We start from the raw sequence: 9,137 nt of genomic DNA on the forward strand, positions 1-9,137 counted from the left end.
GTCGGCCATCACTGCAAAGAGAGGCCCATTGGACATGCAAACTTTATATGCCCCAGTACAGGGGAACGCCGGGGCCAAAAAAATGGGAATGGGTGGGTAGGGAAGTAGGGGGGAGGGTATGGGGGACTTTTGGGATAGCATTGGAAATGTAATTGAGGAAAAGATGTAATAAAAAAAAAAGAGTGACTTCTGTGAAAGCAGGAGGAACTGAGTTTGAATCACCATCACACACCGTAAAAAGTTGTGCATGGCTGTATTGAGTGTTGGAGACAGGTAGATTCTGAAAGCTCACTGATCCGTGATAACCAAAATGATGAGCTTCCAACTTGGTAAGATACCCTATGTCTTAGTTAGGGTTACTATTACTGTGATGAAACACCATGACCAAAGGAGGAATATGGGGAGGAAAAGGTTTATTTGGCTAACATTTGTACATCATAGTCTATTATCAAAGGAAGTCAGGGCAGGAACTCATGCAGGGCAGGAACCTGGAGACAGGAGCTAATAGAAGCCATGGAAGGATGCTGCTTACTGGCTTGCCCCCCATGGCTTGCTCAGCTTGTTTTCTTATAGAATCCAGACCTATCAACCAAGGGGTGGTCCCATCCACAATGAACTGAGCCTTCCTACATCAATCACTAATTAAGAAATTGCCTCTACAGGATTGCTTACCTGATGATATAGAGGCATTTGACTCTAGCTTGTGTCAAGTGAACACATAAAAGTAACCAGGACATCTGGTCTCAAGGCAATAAGACAGAACGGTAGAGAAGGATACTTTATATCCTCATGAACTCACATAGGTACACATGTGTGCACACACAGACACACCATATATTATAGAATCTCACCTCTTTCATTTTGCTTTTTTTTTAATTGATCTACTAGAACCCTTAAAATAGAGCTTATATGGCTCTTCATGCTGGTCTCTGTTCTTATCTTTATTCTGCACACAGGTAGCCACATTTGAACTAGGAACCTGTTTCTGAACTAAGACTTGGCCCTCCTTCTAGCAAGTCAACACAATATGGCTCATGCTTCAGAGAAGATGGGCCAATGGGTGGTGAAACACGAGTCTGAAAATATGAAATTTATTGTGATGTCTCTGAAGTTTGCTTCACTTGTTGGAAACATCTGACCACATGTCTGTACATGTTGCATACATGTCATCAGTATTTTGTACTTTAGTGACTTATTAATTGCTTTTCTTGCTGCTCTGACTCAACAAAAGTAACATAAGGGAGAAGCATTTATTGCAGCACATGGTTTAAGGGTACCATTATACCAGGGAAAGGATGGTGGCAGGAGTGTGGAGGAATTGATTGCATTGAGTCTGTACTTAGGAAATAGAGTTCACTTTCTCCTTTTTAGTCTATCTGGTGCCCGATGCTCATATTCAAGATAGCTAGTACTATCTTGGTTACACATCTCTGGAAAAGGCCCCAAGAGACATACTCAGAGGTATGATTCCAAATCCTATCAAGTTGACTAGTAAGATTAACTATAACTTAAAGAACTTAATCGAGGAACCCTAACTATTTTTTTTTTTACTAAAATGGAATATTAAGAAATATGGATAGACTTTTACCTACTTAATATTCCTTGTGATTAGGTCTATCTTGTGGTTATTTCTATTGTTTAGAAGTGAAATAAACAGTTTTTGAAGAAAGGCGGCATTTCTTGCTATTCAGTATTGTACTGAGTATAGTTCTAGGCATTAAAAATATAGAAATAAACAAATAACAAAAATCACATCAGCATCTCCTACCCCTCATCTCCTAGACTTTCATTTGTCTGTGGGCAAAGAGTGAGCCAGTATACAATAAATGGAATGTTTTGGGTGGGCTATAAATGCTATGAAGAAAATGCTTTTAGAGAAAGAAAGGCAAATACCATGTGTTGTGGCAGTGGCGAGTGGTTGCTTGGGAAAGGTAGCTGATCTAGGCCTCTTTGATGAATAAATGAACCTTGGCTATCTAGGGAAGGAAGTTTACCAGGTGAGAATGGCCAGTGTAAAGGTCCTGAGAGGTGAATGGCAAATATCACTGGCTGTGGGTAAAATTTGGAGACACTGGAAACTTTTGAGCAGAGATGTGAGATGGTCTTTCTTCCTTCCAAAGAGAATCATTCTGCTGCATACAGAAGACATGGGAGAGAAGCAGGCCAGAATCAGAGAGACTGATAAGACTATTCCTTGAATGGAACCAGAGAATACTGGCTGGGACTAGGGTAGCTCAGTGGGGAGGATTGTGATTGGTTGTTTTATTTTTTCATGTAGCCCTGGATGGCCTAGAATTCTCTATATAATCTTAGACTCCATATCCTCTTGTCTGTTCATCCTGGGGGTGACAAACTGGAGTTAATATGTCCCATTTCTGTGGTCTTTGTACATGCTAGGCAAGTGGTCTACCAATTGAGCCAGCCACACACACCCTCCCACAACCCACCTAGGTTTTAGATGCATTTGTTTCACCTTGGATTTCCTTAGATGCTGAGTACAGAATGCAAAGAGCTGGGAGTAAGATGTCATAAGAGGTATGCTTCTGGGGTGAGATTTGAATGTCTTTGCTCTAAGAAAATGCCTCCTTGTCATATGTAGTTCAAGGTGGTAAGGTTTAGAATCTGAGCTTATTTACCTTCCTCTTAGCTCTGAATTTTGTCTCCTTAACCATATGCCTGCTTTCAGTGATGAAGACAATTTAAAACCAGGACAAAGAACATTTAGATTTCATGACTGGTGACAAATCATGGCATTTGAAAAAGGTCACAGGAACAATTTTCATTTCATATTCACTTGCTGGGAATAAATATGCATGACATGTTCCCAAATATTAGGCTCCCATTAAGTTCCTAATAAATATCAACTGGCAACAAAATGATAATTGATGATCTAATATATTTTGAAACAGTAGGAGACAAGTTATCTATATAATGAGATTTTATAACACCCACAGATGGCCTGAGCCTTTTCTTCTAGTTCCCATAGTTTTGACAATATTTTCCACAATATACAAGAATACAGTATGTGGGGACTTAATTTTGTCTTTCTGTACTTTTCTACAAGTAGTTTCCTAAGAAGTTTGACATTTTCTAAGTTGGTCTTAGGGAGAGCAGGATAGAACAAATACAGAATAACATAAACAACAACACCCCCCAACCATATGCATATAATCTTCCTGTCAATTTCTTAGGTGCTCATGTGATATTTGTTATTTGCTTATTTCTTCTCTTGAGGCAGGGTCTCATACTGTAGCTCAAACTTACTTGGAACTCATTGTGTTACACATGCTATCCTTGAACTGTTTCAATCCTCTCACCTCAACCTCCCAAGCTCTGGGATTATAGGCTTGAGCACATCCAACATTTATATGATTCTTTGCAATTGAGTATCTCATATCAATCTCTACCAGTTAGGCTATGAGAATGCCCAGAGTAGAACATTGTATCCTACTACCAGTTGTAGATCACCTAGTTTTACCAATTACAAGGGATCCTGTGCAGCAGATGATCCAGCACATGTTTGCAGATATTTTAGGATGTTTTTTTCTTCCAGGCATGATATGATCCTCCTGTCACTATCTAGGAGATGAGATAACCTTGCTCAGTATCCATGGACACTGAGTAGACTAATACAGTGACAGCTAGATCTATGGTGATGGCAATGGACTATTGATACTCCCTAGTAGAAGGTGGGGAATGGTCATAGGATTCCACCTAGGGCTATACATATCAATTTCTCCTGCCCTCCCAGCTGTGAGTAAACTTGGAAGATGCTAGAGTATCTAAGAAGCAGCAGGATAACTGAAAATGGGATTCCATGATGCTACTTCCATGAGGCCAACATCTATGGTGGGTTGGGGCTTTGCATGATGCAAGGTATGTTGGAGACTCCAACCTTTCTACTGGCAGCCCCTTGCCTACTTTCCTATAAGTAATCCCAACAGACATACAGGTTCATCAAATGGACTTGGGTGGAATCCATGCTTTGGTCTATATTCAGTGCCTTATCTAGAGTGAATGAATCTTTTTTGATGTCTCCCCAACAAAGTTAAAACAATGGCAGGATTACATTTGGGGTAGTAATTTCTTTGTGGAGTCACTCAAAGCAGGTGCTTACCTGGGCCTTGGGGCTCCCATGACATGAACTGTAAGATACTAAAGTTCCCGTGTGTGGTTCTGGTCAAACCTTCCCTTTCCTCCAGTGATAATGTGTTGGGTGATAGATTTGCTTGATTGTCAGAAACTATACTGTGAGTCCTTGCAGAGCAAACTGTCTGTCTTCATGAACAAGGGATGAAGCAATCTTTCCTTCAGTAGGATATGCAAGAGCATCCACATTTGGAATCTAAAAGCTTCTTTTTCCTATGTTTCATTCAAATGTCAGATAAAAATGAGCATGAGAGAGGAAAAGGTCAGCCAAATCAATTACCATGTCCCTGAGATGGTAGGCTGAGGCTGCTGACTCTATTCTCCAAATCAGTCCATATGCTCACGGTGATCTGAGTGGTCATGTCTAGTTCTAACCTGGAGATCAGTTTCCCAGCTCTGTCCTTACCTCTGAGACCACTCATGGAAGCAGCCATAGGATCCTGATCCATTGTTCTCTTATCTTCCCTAGTTAGGCACAACATGGCTGGACCCCAAAGGGATCTATCTCTCTTGACTAAGGCAGTTAGGAGAACTGCAAATAAATGTTTGCTGAAAATGGTATTTAAAGACTTTTAAAAACAGAAAGAATACAATTTTCCTTGAGCAGTTGTGATTAGAATCTGCAGATGAACATCTAAAAAGCAATGGTACTTGAGTTCTCAGAGGCCGTGTGCATGAGTGTGTGTGTGTGTGTGTGTGTGTGCGCGCGTGCGCATTTGTATGTGGGGAGGTATTTATATACATATGTATGCAGGTGCATGTGGAGCTCAGAGGACAACCTCAGGTATCGTTTCTCAGGTGCCTTCCACCTTTTGTTCGAGATGGGCCTCTCATTGGACTGGAATGTTGCCAAGGAGGCTCAAATAGCTGTCCAGCAAGTTTCCAGGATCAATCTGTCTTTACCTCCCATCTTCCTGTTGCAGGAATTCAGGCATGTTCCACTGCTTCTGACTTTTTCCATGGGTTCTCCAGATCCCAGATCTCTTACCTAGATAAGAGAACAGATTCTCACACTTGCAAGGTCTTACCTACTGAGCTACCTCCTTTCCCCTTAGACTTGATGTTTTCTCAAAAAAATCGTTGCTGGTTCAGGTGTTCTTATATGAATAATGCTCATGCAATGACACGAGTGTCATGGTAGATTCTTTGTTGTCTGTATATGGTAGGATGGTTAACATCCTCTACTCACTCCATACCAGGAGCCATTTCTTCAAGCGAACATGCTTTCCTTTCAACACCAAGTGTCTCCTGGCAGCAGTGTGGACAAAATCATCCCCAATTGAGAACCACTGTAATAGCTAGTCATTTAGTTGTATACATACATCCCTAGCACATGGACAGAATTGCTCAGGAAATTCAAACAGAGTGTGAGTTCAGCCAGCACAAAGCTTATGCTTGGTAATTTCAAAACCACTGCTATGAACATTAAAAAAAAAAAAATCCTGCCATACCTCTCTATTTTCAAAGCTTTGAGAGACTCCCAATCAGTTTCAATTCTTTTCCCTATGCTAGGATTTCCAAGTGAAAATAACCTGTTTAAAGCCCCTAGAAAGTAAAAAAGAACCTCATCTGAGGCTCGGGATTGCTTATTGCTTAAAAGTAATTAAACTTGCCTGCAGAATCATCTCCTTTGCCTTGGTAATTCTCCAGGCTGCTGAAATACCACATTTGCAAAAGCACACCCACGATAGAACCCATCCAGTTTTCTCTTCCATTTAGGCTCTCCCACACAGGCATCTTGTGGAACCAGACAGTTCAAGGCAAAAGTGCTCTTGGAGACAGCAGTTGTCACTAGAGAGGGGACCACATCTCTTCTGTATATGAAAATCAAGTAGTAAAATCCATTGCTGAACAGATTCAGTGGTAATCTTGATAGGCAATTGTGGCTCTTCTACCAGAACTTACTACACTGGGTTCATCCTTTCTTTCCTAATGGAAAGCAAAAGCTGTCACATATTTTTAGTGACTTCTCCGTGTCCTCCTCATCATCCTGCTAGCACAACTGTTCATAATTCACAGAACTTACTTGTAAAGTCTCTTTCCCATGATTTGTTGTATCTTTAGTTCTTTCCTTAAAATTAAAAATTATAGGTATTTAATTCATGCCTAGGTGTGTGCACACATGTGCTGCATTGCATGTGGAGGTCAGAGGACAGCTCGTCAGGTCTTTTGCTACCATATGGGACCCAGGGGTGAAACTTAGGCTGTCAGGGTTGGCAGCCAGTGCCTTTATCCACTAAGACATTTTGTTGGCTTAGGCAGCCTTGGCTGTAATCACAGTTATCTTTTACTTATATGTATAAAAAGCTGTTCAACTGTATCTTACGATGATTTTTATCAATATGAAACACACACACATTCATGCATATGTGTACACACTAAATATCAAAAGAGACAAGGGTGCAACATTGAGGAGCCAAGATTTGAACATATCTTGCAATGCTCAGGATGACTTCGTTCTTTTGTCTTTTTTATTAATATATATTATTTATGCTGAATATGTCTTTGCCCTATTTTGAATGCTGGGACCTTCCCCTTCCTGATAGGGCAATTCTTTAGAGAGCAAATGGGCAAATTTTGGTCAAGATGGCACCATGAATTGACAGCTTGAGAACGAACGCCTTGGCTCTAAACGTTTCAAATTCACTTAGAAACAAACTGCTATGCTTATCGTGATTAATATTGACTGTGAACTTGACATCCTCTGGAATCACCTAGGAGATACACTTTCTGGCCGTGCCTCTTATGGATTTTCTAGATAGGGTTAACTGAGGTGAGAAGACTTACCCTAACTATGGGTGGTTCCATTCCATGGGCTGGGGTGCTAGACTGAATGAAAAGCAGAAGTTGAGATGAAGAGCAGCATCCATCTCTCTACTTCTTGACTGTAGACTTGATAGGATCATCTGCCTCACATGCCTGCCACCATGCCTTCCTGGTACAATGGACTGTATACCTTCTTCCTCTAGGCTGCTTATTGCTGGGTATTTGATCATAGCTGTGAGAGAAGAAACTAATAAGTCAATGTTGCTGTGGAGGAGGAATGGGTCCAAAGTATACATTGAACCTGGACCAAGAAACCAGGAGTAAAGAAGGGAGGAGGGAGGGAGGACTGTGGCCATAACTTGATTCAGGAGTCATTCCCTCTGCTAATCAAGGGAGATTAAAATCTTCAATTAATAAGCTCCAGACAAGATGAATGAATGCATGGAATTGACTGTATATATCAAGCTTAATAACTTCCTAGAATTATAAGATTATCAACTACATAGTTTCCAGTCCTGCTTTATTTTGAGATGGGATCTTGAGTTGGTAGAAAACTTACTATGTGGCTAGTGCTAACCTTGAGTTCTTATATTCACCTTAGAGGGCTCCAGGCAGTCTATGGCCTTCTTTCATATCACCTGAATCCTCTTCCCTCCAACACTTCCTCCCTCCTTTCCTTACTTGTGCTGCAGATCAATCCCAGGCAATTGTATGTGCTGGCTGACCTAGTTTAGTAATCTTTTCAGTGGGTTTTCTTGCTTTTCAAGCTTCCTTATAAAACTAATATTCATCAATTCTTTTCATAATACTGTATTACTCCTTCACGTGGCTCCAAAACCCTGTCACTGGCCATCTGTCAGTAACAGAAATATTTCACCTCTCTCTCATCCTCTTGCCATTCAAAGCCCAAGGCATACTGGGCCCCATATCAGAGAGTTCTAAAAACTAAAATTTAACATGGGCCCTGCCTGTAGAGTCACCAGAATTGTTGGAGTCAGAGCCTGGGTCTTGGCAGTGCTAACTAGCCAGGCTCATGCACGCATCTTCAGTAGGCTAATTGGAGAGACAAAGCAACAGTTAAAAGGTCCACATAGGAGCTTTACTCAATGTGTACACATTGGGAAGAAGAACAAAGGAGTTCAGTGACCCCTACACAAGTCCATCTTTGGCATCCTGCATGAAGTTTAGGTTGACACAGAAGGTCAGAAGTATGCATAACTATGTACTCTCAGTTAAGGTGTGGTCCCATTCATCATTAACCCGCCATAGTCTGGACTCTAGCCTTTCCTGCAAGGTCTGTTAGAACTGTGTGAACTTTCTTCTTGCAGACAGGCTTCCTGTCTGTCTGGCACCAGGGCCCCTGGCCTTTTCCTTCTCACAGTGTGAGATTCCTGGGGAAATTCCAATTTCTTTGGGTTCATTGTTTCAATAGTCTGACAACCAAAGGAAGGGACAGACACATCTCTTTAGACTAGCTTCCTTCTTGCCAGGATGGCTACATTAGCTCTCAGAAAGACAGGTCATTCCTCAGTTGAAGTGAGGCTGAAGTGGACCTCTGTGGCTATGATGTTCATCTTCTGTTTCTCCTAGTTGTGTTCTCAGGACCACTTCCCTCTTAAGGGGAGTGGATAAGGTTGGCGTTCTCCTGAGCTCTCAAGGCACAGATACATACATGATTTTATGTATCTGTATATAATTTAGGAATGATGTTTCTATCTCTGAATCTGGCCTAATTTGCTTAATATGGTCATCTCCAGCCATACCCACTCTCCTGCAAACAAGATAATTTCATTCTTCTTTATGGCTAACATTTTTCATTGTGTAGGCATACCATCTTAGTCAGGGTTTCTATTGCTGCGATGAAACACCATGGCCAAAAGGCAACTTGGGGAGGTGAGGAGTTATTTGGTGGCTTACATTTCCAGATCATAGTTCTTCATTGGAGAAAGTTAGGAGAAGAACTCAAGCAGGGCTGGAACCTGGAGGCAGGATCTGATGCAGAGGCAGTAGAGAAGTGCTGCTCACTGGCTTGCTCCTCATGGCTTGCTCAGCCTGCTTTCTTCTTTTTTTTTTTTTTTAAATATTTTTATTACATATTTTCCTCAGTTACATTTCCAATACTATCCCAAAAGTCCCCCATAGCGCACCCCACTTCCCTACCCACCCATTCCCATTCTTTTGGCCCTGGCATTCCCCTATATTGGGGCATATAAAGTTTGCAA

This window comes from Mus caroli, chromosome X (assembly GCF_900094665.2).
Source record: "Mus caroli chromosome X, CAROLI_EIJ_v1.1, whole genome shotgun sequence".
Lineage (NCBI taxonomy): Eukaryota > Metazoa > Chordata > Mammalia > Rodentia > Muridae > Mus > Mus caroli.